This window comes from Camelus dromedarius, chromosome 2 (assembly GCF_036321535.1).
Source record: "Camelus dromedarius isolate mCamDro1 chromosome 2, mCamDro1.pat, whole genome shotgun sequence".
Lineage (NCBI taxonomy): Eukaryota > Metazoa > Chordata > Mammalia > Artiodactyla > Camelidae > Camelus > Camelus dromedarius.
The window spans coordinates 59,733,282-59,757,695 of NC_087437.1; the positions used below are offsets into that span (position 1 = coordinate 59,733,282).

The following is a 24,414-nucleotide window of genomic DNA, read 5'->3' on the forward strand; positions in this document are numbered from 1 at the left end:
CGCTCCAGACCCCAGGCCCTCGGAGTCAGCTGAAACTCCAGCTTCTTCCTTTAACGCAGTCCTGCTTCTGGCCCTTCCCTCTCACAGGTGTGGACCCTACCAGCTCCCTCCAGTACACGCCCCGTTTGCTGATCTTCATCCCGAGCACACTTCCCAGAGAGCCTAGCCTTGAGCAGCAGCCTTGGAGGGCTCGCTCTGGTCCTGAGGTGTCTTCAGCAGAGCCGTCTTCATTCTCTCTGCCTGTATCGCTCACTCACTGTGTGCAGAGCCTGGTGCTGAGAACTCCAGGTGCCTTATTCTGTTCAGTTTTCAAGGCCACCCCAGGATCTCCGTCTCACAGGTGAGGCTCAGAGAGGTTACGGTGGAGGGTCAGGGCTGGTCCGTCTGAAGCCAGTGTCTCTTCTATCTACCAAGCTTCCATCTACTCACCCTTCTGTCTCTCAGGGATTAGGGTTGGGGTGAGGGTGTAGAGGGACCGGGAGCAGGGTCCCAGAAACTCGTTGACACACTCAAGGAAGTGCTGGGCTGACCCCAGGCTTCCCAAAGTAACCCCAGAGCCAGCAACCAGGGGACACAGACCCTGTTCTCAAGGAACAGTCTTGAGGAAAAGAAAGCACAGGGATGTCTCTAAGACTGACTGCTTCTGAGTGCCAGGAATGAGAAAGGGGAGGGAGTGCAGAGAGGGCAGTGGGAGAGCTGGGGGAGACTTCAGGTGGGAGATGAGGTGGAGGATACCAGGCAGAAATGGAGGAGAACCAAATACTTGGTGAGCCTGGAGTGCAGGGTGGCAGCCAGGCCACAGAGCAGCTGCAGGCCAGAGATAGGGGCAGTTGCCCTTGGGGGCTGAATACGGGAGCCTCACAGCTGGGGAGGGCTTGCCCAGGCCCAGAAGGCAACGGAACAGCTCAGCCCATGCCCAGAAAGTGAGAAAGAGCACAAGCCAAGTCCAGGTCTGTCTACCCTCCTGGGAGACGCCCAGTGGGGAGCGAAGGTCAAGGGGTCAGAACCAGACACTCTGGATGCATCTTAACTCTGCTACTTGCTGCCCGTGAGGCTTTAGGTCAGTAATTTAACATCATTAAACCTTCTATTTTTCATCTGTTAAATTGATGCAATATGATCTCCTTTCAGAGTCTTTCATTAGGTTTAAATAACGTGATAGATATAAAAAGCATCTGGAACAGAGGAGGCCCACAATGTTTGTTCTATCCAGTCCCACTTTACCCTGTGGCCAGTGACTTGGAAATAAACATGAAATGACCATAATTACTCCTGGAATCAGGTAGATCATGCTAGGGACCCCCTACCCATCCCTGAAGATACTCCAAAACAACAATTCTTTAAAAAGGATTCTGTCATGAAATAAATTTGAGATGTCTTAGAATGAAAACAAACATAGTTCTCTCCTGCAGGACTTCTCAGAGCCTCTAATATGTACACAAGAGCATTGTGACTCTCCAAGAAAGGGATCCAGTGTGGGTATAGGGCTTTCCAAACATTTTGCCCCCAAAGTCTTTTGACTTCTGACCACAAAACCTTTTTTTAATAGCCATTAATGTGTTCTGAGAGATGCTGATCTAAGCTCACTCTGTTACTTTACAGATGGAAAACAGAGGCCCGGAGGGGTGAATTAACATACCAGTGTCACAGAGAAACAGCTGGGATGAGAACCCAGCCCTCCAGCATTTCAAGGATCCCGGAAAATGGTAAGAGGTATTTCCTGACGTTCTTGAGCAAGATGGGGTGGGGGTGAGTGCTTGTGAGTAAACATGCCCAGCATTGCTTCTCCAGGGGAATCGGGTATATGCCACCCCGCTGCCATTCATACCTCTCATTATTGGGGAGTCCCAGGTTATGCTGCACCCTTCATATTCTGTTGCACCAGCGTCTGCCTTAGTTTTGTTTTGTCAGCCATTTCTGTATGATCTGAGCTGTGTTCCTAGCTCTTCCCTCAGCCTAGCTGCGGCAGAGGCTCCATGGAAATAAGAAGTGTGTCAGTGAGGAGTGTGCTGTCAACCCCCAGCACTGGGGTGCGGTGGGCAGAGAACAGGCAGGGGACAGCTTGACAATAAGGCCATGTACAAGCATAAAAAGGATAAAAAGTACCCTCTTCCCTCTGCATGAAAGGCTTTCCTTCTCTTAGCAATATCGGTGGAGATATCTCACTTCTCAAAGCAAGCCGTTTGTTCTCCATGCTTGGACGAGACTGAGCAGGTTGGTGATACTTTTCAGCTAAGAACAGACAACTGGCAGCTAAAGTCGGCCCTTCCTTGTGTTGCTCTGCTCTTCGTGCCCTGGGAATGTGGTCTTTAGGCTCCAGTGACTGTCAGAAAGGGGGGAGGGGCCTTCCAGCCAGCCGGCAACACAACCAACCCACCCACTAGCCACCTACCCATTCATCCATCTGTATATCCCACAGGAACACGCGAAGAATTGTATAAGCAGTGATGTACTGGTATATGTTTAACCACTGGCAATCTGTGGGGGAAAGCCCAGGTTTGTGGTGTTTGCCAGTTTCTCGGGGTGTAAATATTCCCACTGTGGTTTAATTCAAGCTACCAACATGATGTCACCAATGCAGAGTCAAGAAAGATGCCCAGTAGTGTGCTTTTGGATGGTATTTCCACCGTACAGGTACAGATAACCTCAACAGCATAAAGAACTGTAAAATGGTGTAATATAATTAGGAAGTGATAAGTTTTGAGTATTGGTTATTTTTGCTTTTAAGATAATTTAATTGAAAGTTTATAGTTTAATCTTTAATGATGGTTATATTTAACAACCTAAAAGGTGGTTCTAATGCATGGGTGTACATGCGTGGCATGGGGGCCGGGGGGTCCCCACACCAAAAAAACAATTCTCCAGACACCACCTGGGTGTTTTAACTCAATTCTGACACTCTACTCAGAGGTAGCATCAGATCCCCCAGGTTAAGGGCTCAGTCTCACAAGAATGCCCCTCCTCAACTTTAGATGGCAGTCACAAATCCAGATTGTCACCTGTGCTTGTGACCAACCAGCTATAGATCAGAGGTTCCCATGACCCCTCTTCTTGGATTCAGCTAATTTGCTAGAGCGGTTCATAGAATTCAGAGAAACATTTTACTTACTAGAGTACCAGTTTATTATTAAAGGATTGTAACTCAGGACCAACCAGATGGAAGATATGCTTAGGGCGACCTACGTGGGAAGGGCTCCCAGGCTCTCCCCCGGTGTGCCATTCTACCTGAATCTCCACGTGTTCAACCAGAAAGCTCTCCAAACTCCATCCTTTTGGGGTTTTGTGGAGGCTTTATATATAGGCGTTTGATTAAATCATTGGCCTTTGGTGATTGATTCAACCTTCAGCCCCCCTCTTCCCTCCCCAGGGGTAGAAAGATGGGAGAGGCTGCACTGAAAATTCCAGCCTCCAATCATGGGGTTGTTTCTTCTGGGAACCAGCCCCCGTCCTTAGGTGACCTGGGGGCATCCCAAAAGTAACCTGATTAACATAACGAAAAACACCTTGATCTCTGCCACTTGAGGGATAGAAGCTCTGAGTTAGAAACAGGGCAACGTATTTCTTATTACAAATCAGTGTCACACAACCAGATTGCAAAATCCCCGACAAATTAACAGTCAGCTCTCGCAAGCTGGTCTGAGCCAGCTCCAGCACAAATTCGATTTGGGGCAGAGGGAAGAAAGTTGTTCTCTACTGAGGGTAGGCGATGAAATGGGATTGCTAGTGATATGACAGCCAAAGGTTTTAAATCTATACTGAGGGGAGAACGCCAGGCTGATTTAGCTGAGTCTGAATTATACAGTTTAAAAAGCCTTCTTTAATTCTACTGCATTCATATACCATAAAGAATAACTTTCTCCCAACTTTATTTTCCAGAGCCAACAGCATTCAGCTACCATTCCCTCCTCCTCCTCTTGGCTCCTCTGGTCCCTTCCCTCTTCTTGTTTCCCACCCACCCCAGTCCCCAGCACTGAGTGCTAACTGTTCCTCCTCCTCAGATTAGCATCTAAATGTCGGAGTGTTCATGGCCTGGTCCTGGGCCCTCACAACCTTGCTGTGTACATCCTTCCTAAGGATTTCAATCAGTCCTGAGACTTTAAACATCCTCTCTTTGCCATGAGTTCTTATTTTTGTCAAAGCATTGCATGCAAATCATTTCTTAAAGTCAAACAGTGCTAAAAACTTCTCTTAAAAACCTGCAGTATCTTGTCTACCCTTCCTCATAAGTCCTCAGAAACTATTTCTTTCAGTGCCTCTAGCTTCTTCCCACTATTTCCCTCCATATTTCTAAACAATATGCATCTTGCTAGCTTTTGATGATCAATTTTATATAATGTCTGTTAACTTCTGATAGTAAATAATGATTTAAAGTATTTGACATCCCTTTCGCTCTGTCGGCTGAAAAACAAATGGACAATGTGGAAATAGTGAGCAAAGTTTTATTTGGGGCAAATTGAGGACTATAGCCCATGTGACGGTCTCTCAGATAGCTCTGAGGAGCTGCTCTGAAGAGGTGGGGAGGGAGGTCTGTACTACATATGTTTTTGGTGAAGGAGGTACATGCAACCAAGCACACATTTTGGCAGAGGGTTGCTGCTAGTCGCGAGGAGCAGGTGTCTCCCTTAATGATTTTTAGTGCTTTTCTAGATATGAGAAGATGTGAGAAATTGGGCTCATAAAATTTTCTCCTGAAAATATCTGTCTAAAGTCCTGTTCTGTCAGTTACTCCCAGAGCACAGAGTGCCTCATTCCCGATCTCCACCCTGAACTCCTTTCAGGATGTGTTGAAAGTCAGCACCTGCAGTGGCTAGTGACTTCAATCTTACAGAACCAGATGGCGAGGGACAGTTTTTATTTGGCACCTCTCTCCTTACGTGTGAGTTTTAAGGAAATCTGTAATAGTATCTTATTTATATCAGTATGTTAATATCATTCACTGTTGGGTCAAATGAATGCATTTTCCTTCTTCAGTCAAATGAAACTAATTAACTCCAGGAAAAAAAAGTTTTAGTTCTCTATCTGGCTTGATCTTCCTATACCACCTCAGGCCTAGCAATACAATTTTTTGATCAAATAAGTCACTATTATTTTATGAGTTCTATTTTCCCGCCAGACCCCTTGGACCTTCTGTCCCAAATGATACTCTGGGCGTGCTGTGCAGCTGGGCTCCCTGCCCCCCTCGGCTGGATTGGACCCCACCTGCCTGGCTCCTGTGCATTCGCCTTTCTTTGGGGGACGTTTTCCCCTAAAGCTTCCTGTGAGAGATGCGTGAGAGGCAAATGTTCTGATATTTTGTGTCTGAAAATGTCTTTGTTCCATCTTCACACTTGACTGGAAGTTTTTCGGATTTTTCTATTTATCTCTGGCATTCTTAAATTTCATATTGATTGCACTGATACAGGCTTTCTTGCAGTGTATGGACTGGGCATTACGTCCTCCGGTTCTGGGAAATTATTTTTTCTATTTTCTTACATGTCTTACTTATTTCTTTGGTAATATCCTTCCTCCTTCTTTATCTGATTTCTTTCTAGAACTCCTATTGGACCTCTGAAATCAACTAATTAAAAAAAACTTTACTGTTTTCCACCTTTGTCTCCTCCCTCTCCCATTTTCTGGAGATTTCCCCAAAATTTATCATCCAACTCTGTTATTAAATTTATTTTGGCTATCGTTTCTGATTTCTAAGAATATGCTATGATCTCTGCCTGTTCCTTTTCTTTATAGCTTCTATTTGTGTCTCTTGGATTCAATTCCATCTCATCTTTCTGAGATCATTTATTTTGACATCTTCTTTATCTCTGGGTATGATCTGCTGCTTCTGGGTGCCTTTTTTCTGATTGATTTGATACAAAGTTTTGTGTCGGAGGCTCTCCTCACATATTTGATGGAACGTAACTATGCCTTTGTGTTCAAGTGTTGTAGGAAACCCTGGGGCACATGTAGGATTAGGAGACTGGTGAGCTTCCTTATGGGGTGATCATAGTCTGGTATTTTCACCCAGGTCCCCCAAAGTCAGCAGTGACAGGTATTCCCGGGCAGTTCAGTTTCTCCAGAGAATAGAAAGCTGCTCCTCCGACCGCCTGCCCAAGGATAGATGCCTAGCTTCTGGGGGAGAGTCTGGGGCAGGCTCACCTGTCAGGTTGCAGATTCTTGCTTTATCTGTTGTCCTTAGGGCTTCATCACTGCCCTCCCCACTCTCAGGCTTCCCTAGTTCATTATCCGGAAAACAAACTTCCTGCCAGTCTCCTGTTAGGTTGGGGAAAGGGTACTCATCGGTGGGAATCTGAGCAAAGACTACCTCTCGTTACATAGATTTTCAAAATACCCCCCCCCCCGTCTTCAGCCCCCATTCCCCTGGCCTCACTCCCACCTTTCCTATCTCATGCCCCCCCCCCCACCTCCTGCTCCTGTGCTGCAGGGTAGACCAGCTCCCTCCCTCCCGGTACCCTCTACCTTCTGACATTTAGACCAGAGCTTTTTCTTCTCTGCTGATCGTTTCTTGTTTCTCTGTCTGCTTCCCATCTTCATTGTTGTGGTTTCGGGTTACAGATACCTCCTCACTTCATCAGTCTTGGGGTTTTATTTCAGGATTTTGTTTTATATTGGAGGTGATTTTCAAGAAGAGAAGGAGGGTACAATATGTCCTCACTTAACCATCCTGAAACCATAAATATGACCCTCAGACTGATAGCCCATAATCAGCCTCTCCCCTGAATTCCAACAGTATATTTGAGATCTATACTTGGCTGTTTTAATAAACATCTCATCTTTATCATCAACAGGACATGATTTCTTCCTCTCCCCTTTAAAAAAAAAACTGCTTCTAAGTCTTTATCTTTTTTTAAAACATTTTTTATTGATTTATAATCATTTTACAATGTTGTGTCAAATTCCAGTGTTCAGTTATACATGAACATATATATATTCATTGTCCCATTTTTTTCTCTGTGAGCTACCATAAGATTTTGTGTATATTTCCCTGTGCTATACAGTATAATCCTGTTTATCTATTCAACAATTTTGAAATCCCTTCTATCCCTTCCCACCCTCCGCACCCTTGGCAGCCACAAGTTTGTATTCTATGTCTATGAGTCTGTTTCTGTTTTGTATTTATGCTTTGTTTTTTGTGTTTTGTTGTTTGTTTGTTTTTGTTTTTGTTTTTTAGATTCCACATATGAGCGATCTCATATGGTATTTTTCTTTCTCTTTCTGGCTTACTTCACTTAGAATGACATTCTCCAGGAGCATCCATGTTGCTGCAAATGGCATTATGTTGTCGGTTTTTATGGCTGAGTAGTATTCCATTGTATAAATATACCACATCTTCTTTATCCAGTCACCTGTTGATGGACATTTAGGCTGTTTCCATGTTTTGGCTATTGTAAATAGTGCTGCTATGAACATTGGGGTGCAGGTGTCATCCTGAAGTAGATCCACTCCTCCTTTGGCCCTACTGGGATTCTGTGACCTGGGCAACTCTGGGCCTCTCTTCACTCTTCCCTCTTGCTCCCCAAATCCACTGGTGCCATTTCTCTTCTCTCATCACTTAATCTTACAATCAAACAACCCAGACTGAGTGAGCAACCACCTCACGCAGGCACTGTGTCAGGTGCTGGGGGCACAAGGACGCCAGGGTTCCTGCCTTCGAGGAGTGCACAGGAGATAGGCAGGTGGTAAGACTGAAGAGGCTGCAAGGTGACAGTAGTGTCTGTGCAACAAACCCTTTGGCCCCACATGACCCAGTCTCTACCTTTTGTGGCATCCAACAGCAGGTAGTCCAGCAGCCAGAATTAAATACCAGAGCAAGGTCAATCTGTGTTTGTGTTTCTTGAAAAAGGGTAAAGGTGATCCCATTCGTAAACCCTGCCACCAGTGTCACCGTCTCTTATACTTTCTGCAAAACTCCTCTTATGTCTCTCCATGCCCTCCATGCTCTGGAACCCTCACTCGTGGCTCTTGTCTTAAAATAGGCCCTAGCGGTTCTCTGTCCAGGCCTCACAGCCTCCTGCCAACGCCCCCCTGGACTTCTGCTTCCCTCTGCAGGCCGGGCCTCGGGCTATAGGATGCTGCTCGTCAGAGGCCCAGCAGCTCCATGTTCCTGGGCCTCCTCCACGCCTGCCGCTCAGGAGACAGAGCCCGTCGCTCAGTGTGGTTGCTTTCTCTTACAGGAAACCCCCGACACGTGAAATTCTCCACATTGTTGCAAAGGGGTGCTTCAGTGTCATGGGTGACAGAGGAGGGACATCTAACCTCAGATGGGGGTTCAGAGAAGGCTTCCTGCAGCCCTGAGCTGAGCCTTTGTGAAGGAGCAGGAGGTGGGAAAGAAGAAAGGGAGCGAGGAGCAGGGAGGGTGCTCTGGACAGAGCCACCTTTGCTACCAAGTGACCACAACCACAGGTTTCAGAACCACCCCCTCCCATGATGAATAGGTCAAGAGCAGTTCCCCAGACCCCACTTGCCTCACTCAGACTGCCTGGGGGCCTCCCCCATCCCCTCGGTGACTGTCTAGAACACGAGGATGCCAAGTTGGATTTTATTTTTATTTTTTGATTGAAGCATAGTAGATTTACAATATCATGTTAGTTTCAGGTATACAGCAAAGTGATTCCATTATATCTATGTATATTTTTTCAGATTATTTTCCATTATAAGATTGAATATAGTTTCCTGTATATATACAGTAAATTCATGTTATGTGCCTATCTTACATATAGTGTTAATCCCATACTCCTAATTTATCCCTCCATCTCCCTTTCCACATTGGTAACCATAAGTTTTCTGTCTGTGAGTCTTCTATTTTGTATATAGATTCAAATTATATATTTTTTTTCAGATTCCACGTGTAAGTGATATTTCTTTCTCTGTCTGACTTAATTCACTTAGTGTGATATTCTGTAGGTCCATCCATGTTGCTGCAAATGACAATATTTCATTTTTATGGCTGAGTAATACTCCATTGCATATGTATATCACATCTTCTTGAGCCAGTCATCTGTGGATGGGCACTTGGGTTGTTTCCATGTATTGGCTATTGTAAATAGTGTTGCTGTGAACATTGGGGTGCATGTGTCTTTTTAAATTAGAGTTTTTGTCTTTGCCAGATATATGCCCAGGAGTAGGATTGCTGGATTATATGGTAGTTCTATTTTTGGCTTTTTAAGGAACCTCCATACTATTTTCCATAGTGGCTGCACCAACGTACATTCCCACCAACAGTGTACGAAGGTTCCCTTGTCTCCACACTCTCTACAGCATTTATTATTTATAGACTTTTTCATGATAGACATTCTGACTGGTGTGAGGTTATACCTCATTGTGGTTTTGGTTCGCATTTCTCTAATTAGTGATGTTGAGCATCTTTTCATGTGTCTGTTGGCCATCTGCATGTCTTTGGAGAAGTGTCTATTTAGGCCTGCCGCCTACATTTTGATTGGGTTTGTGGATTTTTGGTATTGAGTTGTATGAGCTGTTTGTATATTTCATATATTAACCCTTTGTCAGTCGCATCATATGCAAATATTTTCTCCCATTCTGCAGGTGGTCTTTTCATTTTGTTAATGGTTTTCTTTGCTGTGTAAAAGCTTTTACATTTGATTAGGTCCCATTTGTTTATTTTTGCTTTTAGTTCTTTTGCACACTGATCTAAAAAAAATGCTACAATTTATGTTTGAGAATGTTTTGCCTGTGTTCTCTTCCAGTAGTTTTATGGTATCATGTTTTATATTTGTGTCTTTAAACATTTTTGAGTTTATTTTTATGTATGTTGTGAGGGACTGTTCTAACTTCATTGGTTTATATAAAGCTGTCCAACTTTCCCAACACCAATTACTGAAGAGATTGTCTTTTCTTCATTGTATATTCTTGCTTCCTTTGATATAGGTGAATTGACTGTAGGTGTGTGGGTTTATTTCTGGGCTCTCTATGCTGTTCCATTGATCTGTGTGTCTGTTTTGTACCAGTACAGTGTTGTTTTGATTACTGTAGCTTTGTAGTAGTGTCTGAAGTCTGGGAGGGTTATACCTTGCACTTTGTGCTTTTTTTCTCAGGGTTGCCTTGTCAATTATGAGTCCTTTCTGGTTCCATATAAATTTTAGGACTATTTGTTCTAATTCTTTGAAAAATGTCTTGGGGATTGCATTAAAACTATAGATTGCTTTGGGTAGTATGGCCATTTTAACAATATTAATTCTTGCAATCCAAGAATATGGGATATATTTCCATTTCTTTGAATCATCCTCAATTTCCTTTATCGATATTTCATAGTTTTCAGCAGATAGGTCTGTAGTTTATTCCTAGGTATTATTGGGTTTTAACATGATTTTAAATGTTTTTTTTTAAAGTTTCTCTTTCTGATATTTTATGGCTAATGTAAAGAAATTCCACAGATTTATGTATATTAATCTTGTACTCTGCTACCTTGATGAATTCATTTATTGGTTCTAATAGTTTTTGTGTGAAGTCTTTAGGATTCTCTCTGTATAGAGTATCTGCAAATAGTAATAGTTTTATCCCTTCCCTTTCTATTTGGATACCTTTTATTTTTTGTCTGATTACTTTGTCTAGGACTTGCAGTATTGTGTTGAATAGAAGTGGTAAGAGTGGGCATCCTTGTCTTGTTTCTGAGTTTAGCAGGAGGGCCTTTCAGCTTTTCACCATTGAGTATTATGTTGGCTGTGGATTTGTCAGAAATGGCTTTTATTATGTTGAGATATGTTCCATATAAACCCTCTTTGGTGAGAGTTTTTCTCATGAATGGATGTTAAATTTTATCAAATGCTTTTGCTGCATCTATTGAGATGATCATGTGGCTTTTGCCTTTCCTTTTGTTGATGGGCTGTATCACATTAACTGATTTATGGACTTGGTTTGCTAATATTTTGTTGAGGATTTTTGCATCTATATTCATCAAAGATATTGGTCTGTAATTTTCTTTTTTTGTAGTGTCTCTGTCTGGTTTTGTATCAGGGTGATGGTAGCTCCATAGAATAAATTTGGAAATACTCCCTTCTCTTCTGTCTTCTGGAAGAATTTGAGAAGGATAGGTATAAGTTCTTCGTATGTTTGGTAGAATTCCTCAGTGAAGCCATTGAGTCCTGGACTTTTGTTTGCAGGAAGTGTTTTTATTACGGATTTTATTTCACTTTTAGTGATCAGTCTGTTCAAATGATCTATTTCTTCTTGACTCAATTTTGGCAGACTGTATGTTTCTAGAAACTTGTCCATTTCTTCTAGGTTGTCCAGTTTGTTGGCATATAACCTTTCTTAGTATTCTCTTATGATTTTTTTGTATGTCTGTGGTATTGGTTGTTATTTCTCCTATTTCTTATTTCATTAATTTGGGTCCTCTCTCTTTTCTTGGTGAGCCTGGCTAGAGTTTTGTTGATTTTATTTATATATTTTTTAAAAGTTCTTGGTTTTTACAAATTTTGAACTCCCAGTCTGTCCCTTCCCATCCCCTCCCCCTTGGCAACCACAAGTTTGTATTCTATGTCTGTGAGTCTGTTTCTGTTTTGTATTTATGTTCTTTTTTCTTTTTTTTTTTTTAGATTCCACATATAAGCGATCTCATATGGTATTTTTCCTTCTCTTTCTGGCTTACTTCACTTACAATGATGTTCTCCAGGGACATCCATGTTGCTGCAAATGGTTTTACGTTGTCATTTTTAATGGCTGAATAGTATTCCATTGTATAAATATACCACATCTTTATCCAGTCATCTGTCGATGGACATTTAGCCATGTCTTGGCTATTGTAAATAGTGCTGCTATGAACATTGGGGTGCAGGTGTCATTTTGAAATAGGATTCCTTCTGGATATATGCCCAAGAGTAGGATTCCTGGGTCATATGGTAAGTCTATTCCTAGTCTTTTGAGGAATCTCTATACTGTTCTCCACAGTGGCTGCATTTCTACCAGCTGTGTAGGAGGATTCCCTTTTCTCCACAGCCTCTCCAGCATTTGTCATTTGTGGACTTTTGAATGATGGCCATTCTGACTGGTGTGAAGTGATACCTCATTGTAGTTTTGAGTAGATACTGACAGGCATATGCAGAATAGATAAACAAGATTATACTAAACAAGATTATACTGTATAACACAGGGAAATATACAAGATCTTGTGGTAGCTCACAGTGAAAAAAAAATGTGGCAATGAATATATGTATGTTCATGTATAACTGAAAAATTGTGCTCTATACTGGAATTTGACACAACATTGTAAAATGACTAACTCAATAAAAAGATGTTAAAAAAACAATCAGTAAAAGAAACACAGATGGTGGTAAGTGAAGGCATAAAATAAGACATATATAGTCATGGGAGGAAGTTCTTTTAACTGGGTTGTCAGAACATAAATTTTTGATTTTTGACTTTTGAGCTGCGAATTGAAGAGAACAAACAAGCTAGCAGTGTAGAGATTGTCATTTATTCATCTGTAGATTTATTAACTATCAAATATAAATTTCCATAATTTTTTTGTAACTTGATTATAAACGTCATATTAGAAGATGTTCTACCATCAAGGATTAGGGAATATCCTACACTGTTGGTGAGAATGTAAATTGGTGCAGCTAATATGGAGGACAGTATGGAGACTCCTCAAAAAACTAAAAATAGGCTTAACCATAAGATCTAGCAATCCCACTCCTGGGTATATATCTTGAGGAAACTGTAATTTGAAAAGACATATGTACCCCAATATTCACAGCAGCACTATTTACAATAGCCAAGACATGGAAGCAACATAAATGTCTATCAACAGATGACTGGATAAAGAAGATGTATATATACATGATGGAATACTACTCAGCCATAAAAAGAATAAAATAATACCATTTGCAGCAACATGGATGAACCTGAAGATTGTCAGTCTAAGTGAGGTAAGTCAGAAAGAGAAAGAAAAATATCATATGATATTGCTTATAAGTGGAATCTAAAACAAAAAAAAAGAAGCAAATAAATTTTTATATGAAACAAAAACAGACTCAGACATAGATAACAAACTTATGGTTACCAAGGGGTAAAGTAGATAGGAAGGGATAAATTGGTAATTCGAAATTTGTGCCTCTTGGGGAGTGATGGAAGTGTTAGCTATTTTGATTGTGGTGGTAGTTTCATTGATGTATACATCTATCAAAGTTCATCACATTGTACATCTCAAATATGTGTAGTTTACTGTATGGGAAACATACCATAATAAAGGTGTTAAAAATTTTTTTTAAGTTCTTGGTTTTATTCATCTTTTCTATTTTTAAATGTCTTTTATTTATTTCCTCTCTGATTTATTATTTCCTTCCTTCTGCTGACTTTGGGTTTGGTTTATTCTTTTCTAATTCTTTTAGGTGGTAAGTTAGATTTTTCATTTGAGATTTTTCTTATTTCTTGAAGAAGAAATTTCTTATTTCTTATTTCTTGTATCACTATGAACTTCCTTCTTAGAACTGCTTTTGCTGCCTTTCATAGATTTTGTAAAGTTGTGTTTTTATTTTCATTTGGCTCAAGGTATTTTCTGATTTCATCTTTGAGTCCATTGATGTTTTAATCGCACACTGTTTGGTCTCCCTGTGATCATTTTTCCCCATTTTTCTTTCTGTGGTTGATTTCTAGTTTCATCCCTTTGTAGTCAGAAAAGATGCTTGAATTAATATTTATCCCCTTGAACTTTTTGATACTTTTTTTTGTAGTATGTGGTCAATCCTAGAGAATATTCCATGTGTGCTTGAAAATAATGTGTATTCTTGGTTTCTTGGATGCAGTGTCCTACAGATACAATTAGGCCCAACTATTCTATTATGTCATTTATGATCTCTGCTACCTTATTGAGTTTCTGTGTGGAGGATCTGTCCCTCAAAGGGGTATTAAAGTTTCCAGATACAATTGTCAATTTCTCCATTTTCTGTCAATTTCTTCTTTCATGTCTGTTTATATTTGTTTTATGTATTAAGAGGCTCCTATATTGAGTGCATATGTTAACAAGTGTAATATCGTCTTCTTGTATTGGTCCCAGTATCATTATATAGCATCCTTCTTTGTCTTTCTTTATGGGCTTTGTTTTAAAGTCTATTTTGTCTGGTATAAGTATTGCTACCTGAGCTTTCTCATCATTTCCATTTGCATGAAAGATCTATTTCCATCTCCTCACTTTTCAATTTGTGTGTCTTTTGCCCTAACATGGATCTCTTGTAGGCTGCATATTGAAGGTTCTTGGTTTTTTTGTCCAATCTGCCACTCTGTTCTTTGATTGGGGCACGTAGTCCATTGACATTTAAAGTTATTGTTGATAAGTATGTATGTATTGCCATTTTAAGCCTTGTTTTCCAGTTGATTTTGTAACTCTTCTCTGTTCATTTCTTTTGTTTTTCCTTTTGTGGTTTGATGGTTTTCTTTTGTATTATGCTTGAGTTCTTTTCTTTTTGTTTTTTTTTAATCTATTGTATTTTTTTTAATAGACTTTATTCTTTTAGAGCAGTTTCAGGTTCACAAGAGAATTGAGCAGAAAATAGAGTTCACACATAGCCCTCCCCACCCACACGTATATACCCCCCTGCCCTCAGCATCCCTCATCAGTGTGGCATATTTGGTACAATCAATGAACTAACATGGGCACATTATTATCAACCAAAGTCCATAGTTTACATTAGGGTTCACTCTTGATGTTGTACATTATGTGGGTTTTGACAAATGCATAATGACATGTAGCCACCACTGTAGTATCATACAGAATAATTTCATTGCCCTAAAAATCCCTTGTGCTCCATCTATTCATTCCCCCTTCCCTCCCTCTCCCCAAAACCCTGGAAACCACAGTCTTTTTATTGTTTCTGTAGCTGTGCCTTTTCCAGAATGTCATTTGGTTGGAATCGTACAGTTTATAGCCTTTTCAGACTGGCTTCTTTCATTTAGTAATGTCTTTTAAGTTTCTTCTATGTCTTTCATGGCTTGATCTTTTTTTTTTTAACTGCATATATATTTTTTAATTTACATATATGTACTGTTCATTGTTTCTAAGAAAGTTTAGAGCGTTAGCTTTTTAAACTTAGATAGTTATCAAAGGAATAAAGCCAAACACAAAATAAGAATTAACTCAAAAAGATACATACACCTTGCTATTAACAGCAACATTATTTGTAATTGCCAAGATATGGAAGCATCCTAAGTGCATATCAGTAGTTGAATAGATAATGGAGATGCAGTGTGTGTGTGTATGTATATATATAAATATATAAACAAAATGGAATGCAACTCACCCATAAAAAAAGGATATTTTGCCATTTGCAGCCCTTCATTCACTTTTTTTTTTCACTTCAAAAACCAGAATTTTATAACTGGCAGAGACATCTCCATTACATCAAAAACAACAAAATACCTAGAAATAAACTTAACCAAGGAAGTTACCTATACTCTGAAAACTGAAATGACACAAAGAAATGGAAAGATTTCTTTGCTCTTGGATTGGAAGAATCAACACTATCAAAATGGCCACACTACCCAAAGCAATCCACAGATCCAACGCAACTCCCGTCAAAATATTCGTGACATTCTTCACAGAACTAGAACAAACAATTCCAAATGCATAAGGAACCACAGAAGACCCTAAACAGCCAAAGCAATCTTTTGTAGGTCTCTCTTTTTTTTTTTTTCTTTCTTCTTTTTTTTCTCTTCTCTTATGGATTGATGACTAGAGAAGGTCCTTTAACATTTGTTGTAAAGTTGGTTTGGTGGTGCTGAAATCTTTTAGCTTTCGTTTATCTATGAAGCTTTTGATTTCTCCATCAAGTCGGAATGAGAGCCTTGCTAGATATTCTTGGTTTTAAGTTTCCCCCTTGCGTCACTTTAAATACATTGTGCAACTCCCTTCTGGCATATAGAGTTTCTGCTGAAAAGTCAGCTGATAACCTTATGGGAGTTCCTTTGTGTGTTATTCGTTGCTTTTCTCTTGTTAACTTTAATATTTTCTCCTTATCCTTAATTGTTGTCAATTTGATGACTGTGTGCCTTGGTGTGTTCCTCTTTGGGTTGGTTCTATGTGGTACTCTCTGCGCTTCCAGGACTTGGGTGACTGTTTCCTTTCCAAGTTGGGAAAGTTTTCGGTTATTATCTCTCCAAAAATTTCTCAGGTCCTTTCTCCTCTTTCTGGGACCCCTATAATGCAAATATTAGAGTGCTTCATGTTGTCCTAGAGTTCTGTTAAACTATCCTCATTCCTTTTTATTCTTTTTTCTGTTCTGAGGTAGTGATTCCACTAATCTGTCTTCTAGCTCACTGATCCGTTCTTCTGCCTCACTTAATCTATTCTTGGTTCCTTCTAGTGTAGTGTTCATTTCAGTGGTTTTATTCTTCAACTCTGTTTAGGTATTCTTTATGTATTCCAACTCTTTGCTAAAAATTTCACTCTGTGCATCTGTACTCCTCTTGAGTTCTTTGAACATCTTGATCATCATTACTTTAAACTTTTTCTCAGATGAATTGCCTATCTCCTCATCACTTATTTCTTCTTCTGGGATTTTATCTTGTGCTTTGGTCTGGGAGATACTCCTTTGCCGCCTCATATTGTCTATCTTTCTATGTGTTTGTGGATTCCTTCCACAGACTTTGGGATTATTGTTTTCTTATTTCTAGTATATGCCTCGGGTGGATGAGGCTGGACTAGAAGCTTATGCAGGTTTCCTGGCAGGAGGAGCCAGTGCCTGCCCACTGCTGGGAGAAGCTTGGTCCTGAACCTCTGGTGGGTAGGGCCGTGTCTAGAGGCCTTTGTGGCTTAGGAAGTCTACTGATGGGTGGGCTGTGTTCCCACCCTGTATGTTGTTTGGCCTGAGGCTTCCCTACAGGCTGTTGGGTGGGGCTGGGTCTTGGTGCTAATGATCCAATCAAGATGTCAGCCTCTAGGAAAGCTCATGTAGATTAACACTCCCAGAATGTCCGCCACCAGCTTTTATGTCCCCTGAGTGAGCTGCAGCCGTCCCCCATGTCCCCAGGAGACCCTCTAAAACCAGCAGGCAGGTCTGGCCCACGTTCCTATGAAATCACTGCCTCTGCCCCTGAACCTGGTGCATGTGAGTTTCCGTATAAGGCTTCTCAAGCAAATGGAGTCTCCGTTTCCCCCAGTCCCATGGGGCTCCCTGAGCCACGCCCCCCTGGCCTTCAAAACCAGATGTCTTGGGGTCTCCTCTTCCCACTGCCGGGACCCAAACTGGGGAGCCTAACATAGGGCCTAGAGCTCTCACTTCTGTGGGAGGGCCTCTGTGACTTAACAAATCTTCAGCTTGTGGGTTGCCTACCTAGGGGGTCATGGGGCCCAATTATATTGCGAGCATGCTCCTCCTACCATCCTGCTGTGGTTCCCTCTTTGTTTCCAGTTGCGGATCTTTTTTGCTAGGTTCCAGTCTTTTTTCGATGGTCATTTAGCATTCAGTTGTGGTTTTGTTGTAGTCACGAGGAGAGGCAACTCGTGGTCCTACTACCCCGCCTTCTTGACCAGAACTCCCTATGGTATGTTTTTGTGTTTACCCTGGTTTTCAAATATATCTACTTGCTTTAAACTGATAGTCATACAAGTTCAAACACATTCTAGAAGAGATACATTTCTACTCCCCTCTCCCACATTTTGGGATTTTGATGCCCTATTTTGCATTTTCATGCTAATTTATGTTAACATGTTAATTTCATGTTAATTGTAGTTATAGTCATTTTTATCAAAATTTTTTTTATTGTTTTTTAATCCATGTCCTGGATCATTTAAGTGATCTTAAATTCTTTTATATATTTGCCTTTCCTATTGTGATTTTTCCCTTCCTATAGATTCTGGCTTCTTTTAAATTTGAGAAGAACTTTCAGTATTTCTTTTAGGGTAGACTTAGTATTGCTGCATTCTTTAGTTTTTACTTGTCTGAGAAATTCTCTCTCTCCTATTCTGAATGATAGTCTTGCTGGGTAGAGTATCCTAGTTGGAGCTTTTTTTCTTTTAGGATTTTTGAATATGTCATACCACTCCCTTCTGGCCTGCAAAGCTTTTGTGGAGAATTCAGCTGATAGCTTTATGAGAGTTCCCTTGTAACTGACTCTTTTTCTCTTGCTGCTTTTAGAATCCTCTCTTTAACTTTTGCCATTTAAATTATAGTGTATCTTAAGTGTTGGTCTGTTTGAGTTGATCTTGTTTGGCACCTTCTCTGCTTCCTGTACCTGGATATCTGTTTCCTTCTTTAGGTTTGCAAAGTTTTCAGCCATAATTTCTTCCAATACATTTTCGATCCCCTTTTCTCTTTCTTCGCCTTCTGGGACCATTATGTGTAGGTTGGCATGCTTTATATTATCCCATAGCTCTTAAATGTCACAGTTTTTTTTTTTTTTTTGGTCTTTCTGTCTGCTTTTCTGATTGGGTAATTTCTATTAATCTACCTTCCAGGTCCCTTATTTGTTGTTCTGCCTAAATATAAATATAAACTAAATATAGTTTGCTATTTATTGCTGTTAGGTTGATTTTTATCTCAGCAATTGAGTTATCTAATTTTGATTGGTTCCTCTTTATAGTTTCTAGTTCCTTGTTAGCGTGATCTGCATTTCCATAGATAATCTTTCTTAATTCCTTTAAGCATTTTTATTATCTACTTTTTGACCTCTGGCTCTAGTAGACTGGTGAGGTCTGTTTTGTTATTTGTTCTTTCAGGGAATTTTTCTTGTTCTTTTAATTGGGAGCATTTCCTCTGCTTTTCCAATTTACTTAACTTTCTCTGTGTCTAAGAATTGAGCAGAAACAGTTGTCTAGAGTGGTTCTGAAGTGATGTTTTCATGTGGGAGCATCCCTATGAAGACTGCATGAGTCCCATATTTTTGTTGTAAGCGGTGTTTTTGGTATGGATGCCAGCCATATCTTTCCTCAGAGTTTACTGGCCATTATCTGCTTGGTAGGGGTGTGACTGATGTTGTGGTGACCAAAGCCTGCACTGGATGCTGGACAGGGCCCCATCTTTGTCCCATGCTGTCACAGTCCTGTCAGAGGCTCCCAGGTGGTGGAGTAGAAGCCTGAGGTTCAGGTTTGAGAAGGCTCTGTTGCACTTGATGTGTGCTATGTCCCAAAAGAGGTGACCACTGAAGCAAGTGAGGCCCATGTGGTCACAGCAAACCTATGCACTGCTTGTGTAAATGTCCACAGTTCTGCCCGGAAGCATTCCAAGATCATGTCCCTTTCTCCACGTGTTTGTCCCAGGCCTCGTACTAGGCTGTGGTATGTAGCAGGCTGGTCCTGGGGGCTGGGTCGCTTTGGCTTCAGGAATTGAGGTGGTTGTGCTGCTGCCTAGGACTGGGGCCGCCTCTGTTGCAGGCCTCTCCCAGGACCTGTCAGTCCCATATCCAGCTCCCAGCTGCAGTGCTGGGTGGGCAGAGTATGTTCCTTCCCAGGGGCTGTCTGCCCTAGACATGTGTTTCTGTGGCGCCACCAGGTGTGTGTACCAACAGAGTCTGCCCAGCCGGACCCACCCCCATGATGCCCATGCTGCTAGGGGGCTCCGACTTTCATCCCGGATCATACCCCAGGCTCTCCAGGCCGTCTCTGTGCAGCTAGATGGAGTCTTCTCCCAGGGCCCGTCCATCAGATATTCAGTGTCTAGCAGCTGCATATCCTGCAGCCCCAGCTGGGAAGTTTCAATGCATAGGGGGTCCTGGGGGCCCCTGGGGAAGGAGGCTGGGCCAGGGAGGGCAGGTCAGGGAAGGCAGGTGGGAGAGGAGGGGCCACAAAGGCCCCCAGAGAGATGCGAGAGGGGAGAAGGGTTGTCATGGGATTCCTGGATTAGAGAGGAGGTTAGTGTTCCTGAAAGGTGGGACAAGATGAGATGGACTCAAGTTTACCACGAAGCTGCCTGTCTGTGACTGTGAACAAGGACTTAAATTTTTCAAAGGATGTATTTACTTAGCCTGGAAAATTATCGACATCCCTGCCACATTCTGGCTTAGACCGTTGCTAACGGTAGAGGATTACCTGTATCTCTGACAGCAGGCCTTTAAGCACGGAAATTCTACATGTGTCTAGTAGGAATTCTTAGCCTGGCTTCGTGCTTCGGGAAAAGGCATCTGTGCTTTGGGAAGTGCCAGGCCCAGGCTGGATGTGGGTTAGAGGGTCAGAGCTGCCTGGGGTGTGAGAGAGGAGGCCTTCCTGAGAGAGGGCAGGATGCTGTAATGGGGGAACTCCAGGTCCTACCTGGGGGCTGCTTGGGTGTGGGGCCAAATGGCCAGGACATGCCCCTGGGCAGGACTTGGGGTGGTCACAGAGCTTGTGAATGTGTCATGTGGTGCTGGGGACGGGCTGCGTGTGAGGGAGCGAGGTAAGTCCAGGGCCTGGAAAGTACTCTTCTGTGGGTGAGCTCACCTAATACTCACAGCCAAATGGGAGGGCAGCGAGGCCAGGAGCCAGCTGGACTCTCCGCAGTTTACGGAGGTGCCCTGCCGGCCGAGGTCAAGGTCATACCTCTCACACAGAGCAGCTCTAACCCTGGTCACACGTGTGTGGATGCGTAGACACGTGAAAATGAGCACAGGCAGGCGGAGGAGGTGAGGGCTCTTGTGGGTGAGAGTGGGGGAGCGGTGGCCATTCTGGGAGCGATCTGTACCATTCAGAAATTTAAGAGTCGGCAAACCTTATGATCCAGCAGTTGTGTTCCTGAATCTACAACACAGAGAAATTCTAACCATGTGCACAAGGACCCAGGACAAGGATGCTCACAGCAGGCAGGGTCATTTGTGTGGGGTGGGGAGTGAGTCGGTGGGTGGGAGGGGAGGTGTGTCCATCCAGGCAGGTGAGGGTGGCTGAGCCGTGGTGGGAGCAGCAAACCACGGGGCTGGGTGGCAGTGGGTGTGCGCGTGATAGCAGGGCTGGGTCTTCCTAGCACAGTGCCGATTAAAAAAAAAATGGGAATTTCAGTGACCGAAGTTAAAAACACACATATCCAAAACAATACAAAATTTTGCAAGAATACAGATACGCACTGGGCAGATGAGGATGATTGTCTATTGTGGGGACTGGGGTGGATGTAGTGATAAACGGGAATAAGTAAGAACTAAGAGAGGGAGCTTACAGGTGGCAGTGGGGAGGCTGGGTCACAGGCTGAGGAGCTCAACCTCTGCTGAGGTTCCACAGACCGGTGAGAATGAAGCAGAGGGAAATGCTGGACTTGCTGGCTTCATCTGCATCCTGCCCCAGCCCAGATACCCAGGGGACGACCCACTCCCCTATTGCCTGGCCCTGCTCTGTGCAGCACCGAGGGACACACAGAGGGATGGTCTCTGCCCTCGAGGTGCCCACCAGCCAGTACAGATGGTGAGGCCAGTGTGCAAATAACCACGTGGGAGGGGAGAAAGCTTGCGCTCCCGCTCCCTCATGGAAGGCAGGGGTGGGAACTCCTGGGCTGACTCCAGCTGGGGGTGAGGGAGGGCCTCTCTGAGAATCAGCCTCAGCCGGTGGGAGACAGAGCAGCCTTAACAAGGGGTGGGGAGCACACAGCTGGCAGTTCTGCTTTGCTAATGGGAGGTGTGCATGGGCACTCCCTCCCATGCGGAGGACCGGGGGAGAAGGTTGTGTCTTGGGTGCCATGCTCAGGGGTTGGGACTTCATCCTAAGAGTGAGTGGCTGGGAGTCATCAAAGGATGAGCAGGACCGGAGGCCAGCCCCCCAGCCCTGTTCAGCCAGGAGTCCTCAGGAGGAGGAGGGCCTGCCATGGAGACAGGGGTGTGAGGGAGGCAGGACCCACCAGCCTCAGTGATGGAACAGTGCTGGAGAAAGGGTGGAGCCCCGAGCTGAGCCTGGGCTCCTCTCTGCAGGGCTGGAGGCTGCTCAGAGCACCATAGGAGCAAGAAAGAATTGATAGCACCTTGCTTTGTCTAGACAGCCCCAGCTTCCAGCTGTCTGCAAAGCCCCGCTTTGTCCAGAAACACCCCAGTCTCCATGCTTCCGTGGTCCTGCTCAGGCCAGTGCACAGGGAGCAGGGCTCAGGGAAGGACTGGAACAAATCCTATCAGGGCAGCAGGGCTGGAGAGGGCAGCTGGCCTCTAAGGCTCTGAGTATGTGTGGCACTCAGTGAGGCTGCACAGTGTCCCCATGGGGTGGACATGTCTCCCTCAGAATGGGGGTACCCCTTGAGATAGCCTGAGAGCCAAGCCAGACCCAGTTGGAGAAGCCTTCACCCCAGAAGCGTATTTGATCTTTGCCAGCATCTCAGGGAGGGGCTGGCCGGTCCACTCAATGTGTCCTGCAGGGTACCTCCACTGGGCTCCCTGGTAAGGAGACTCAAGGCTCAGTCTTTCTCAGGGTGAGACCCATGGGGCTGTCTGTCTATAGAGCAGCTCTGCCTGGGAGGCCCTTTGGGAACTGGTCACATAAGCTGAAAACTCAGACGAGAGTTTAGCTAAATCAGTGGGCTATAAGCAGAGGGCCTCATGGAAGGCAGTTGGTTCTCTCTGAATTTTAAATATCACCCCCATCTAGCTTGTCTGTACCCCTCACTTTCCCTATCCAGGTTGGCGGGGGCCAGTGGCAGGGGGCAGGAGTGTGCTACAGTACATTTCAAGTGAGTTTCAGTTTGAATGGTCATAAATTCCAAGTTGGTGAGTTGAGGTCTGGAGGGTCTACATTTGATTTGGACTCCCCGCCACACGCGTGTGTGAACCCCAGTGGATGCACAGGTATGTCGTTCCCAACAGGGCCGGGGCAGGGGGCTGCTTAACCCCTTGTTCTCACAGATGAAGAAACACACCCAGGCCTCTGCAGAATGGCGTGGCTACCAAAAAACTCAGCCTACAAGCAAATGTCTGGTCATCCACTGGGTTTAGGGATGACATTTAATGTGCCTTAAGTGGCTGTCATTTTATTATTTTAAAGGAGTGTTTTAAGTAGTAACTCTAAGGACTATGTATTACTCCTTAGCTTACCAAGCCCTTACACATCTTTTCTTCCAACAACACTGCTTTGAAGGAGTTCTCATTACCTGTGCCCAGAAATGACAAAAGAGGTGATCTTGCTTGTCCAAGATCGCCCAGGTGGTGAGGGCAGAACATGGACTCCAAGCCAGGCCGGTCTCAGGTGTGAGGTTTTCTCTACTGCACTGTCCTGCTTGCTCAGAAACCTCCTCTGGTCCTGCCAAACTCCACATTCAGCCCAACCTCGGGGCCTCCGTGCTATCAGTCAGGTGGTCTTAGGATGAGCAGAGGTTTGGCCTTTGGTTTGAGCAGGTGCCGAATCACGGCTGCACTAGGTCCCTTGGCCTGTGAGCCTCTGGCGCACCTGAGGTTGGGCCCACTGAACCAGCATGTCACTCTGGCTTGATGAGATGTTAAGGACAGGGCTGCTGTGGTTTGTGTTTGACACATATACAAAAATAAATCTCTTCAACAAGCCTGAGAGCCTTCCAAAGGCCATTATCATCTGTGTACACACAAAAGATGATGGTATCAGAAAGGAAAGCAGAGTCTGGAGACGCTATTATGAAGTCCCTTTTATTTGGAGAACTAGGGCAGCCATAGGGACAGTTGAAAACCCACAGCCTACTTTACCAAGATTGTTTTCTTATGGATGATGGTAACCATGGCCAAGTGGGAGCTGTAAAGTGGCCAGGACGGTACTTGCCTGTAACTGGGGGGAAGTGGATGGCTAGAATTTTATAGCATTTATGGTTTATCTTTATTATTAAAAGTAGCTTTCACTATGGAAAATATAGGAGTAAATACAGATGAGGATTACAGAGCAGCTTAATCCTGCTACCCAAAAGTTTTCCCTTTCAGACTGCCCGTCATATGTATAGGCATATGCACTCCTCACCAGGCTTCAAAATTAAACACGGCACAATTAATTATGTTTGCATTGCATTGATTGTAACAGGATCCCAGCCAGGAACCAGCCTCCCAAGACTTGTAAAAAAGCTGCTTGCGGTAAAGCACGGCTGCACAGATGGCTCTGTTGGTCTGGCTGGGCTTCCTGTTTTATTTTGCAGTTCACCACGGAGTTAGCTGTAAGGTCAAGGCGACGTGAGACAGAGAAGTGGGGAGCTCCAGAATAGGTGATCTCAAAGGTAAACGAGACTTTGGCTTTTGCCCATTTTGATCAGTTTACTGCTCTTGCCTTGCAATTACACAACACACCGATCGCTATAGAAATACTTTAACTATTGAAATTATTGCAGGAAAAATGTCTTCTGTTGAGTTGACGATGCTCTAGTGTTTCACTCACTTTTTCCCCATTAAAAAAGTTGATTTTTTAATGTGGTGTTTGAAACACGTGATTTTCTAGGAGTTGAACTAATGAAACACAACAGAACAGGTTCTCTCTTTATATATTTACATACACACATACATATATATGTAATTTAAAAAAAATGAGGATCATACTATACATATAACTTTGTGTTTTGCCTTCTTAATAGCACACAATACACATTT

At 43.3% G+C, this 24,414-nt stretch overlaps 1 long non-coding RNA gene across 1 annotated transcript in view; it reads left to right on the forward strand.

The window, feature by feature from the left end:
- LOC116153542 (uncharacterized) overlaps nt 1-24,414 on the forward strand; it is a 93,594-nt gene that overhangs the window by 57,175 nt on the left and 12,005 nt on the right. Inside the window, exons 7-9 of the long non-coding RNA XR_010383941.1 lie at nt 88-340; nt 1,603-1,706; nt 23,970-24,047. This is a non-coding gene — a long non-coding RNA (uncharacterized LOC116153542). The remainder of the gene's footprint in view (nt 1-87; nt 341-1,602; nt 1,707-23,969; nt 24,048-24,414) is intronic.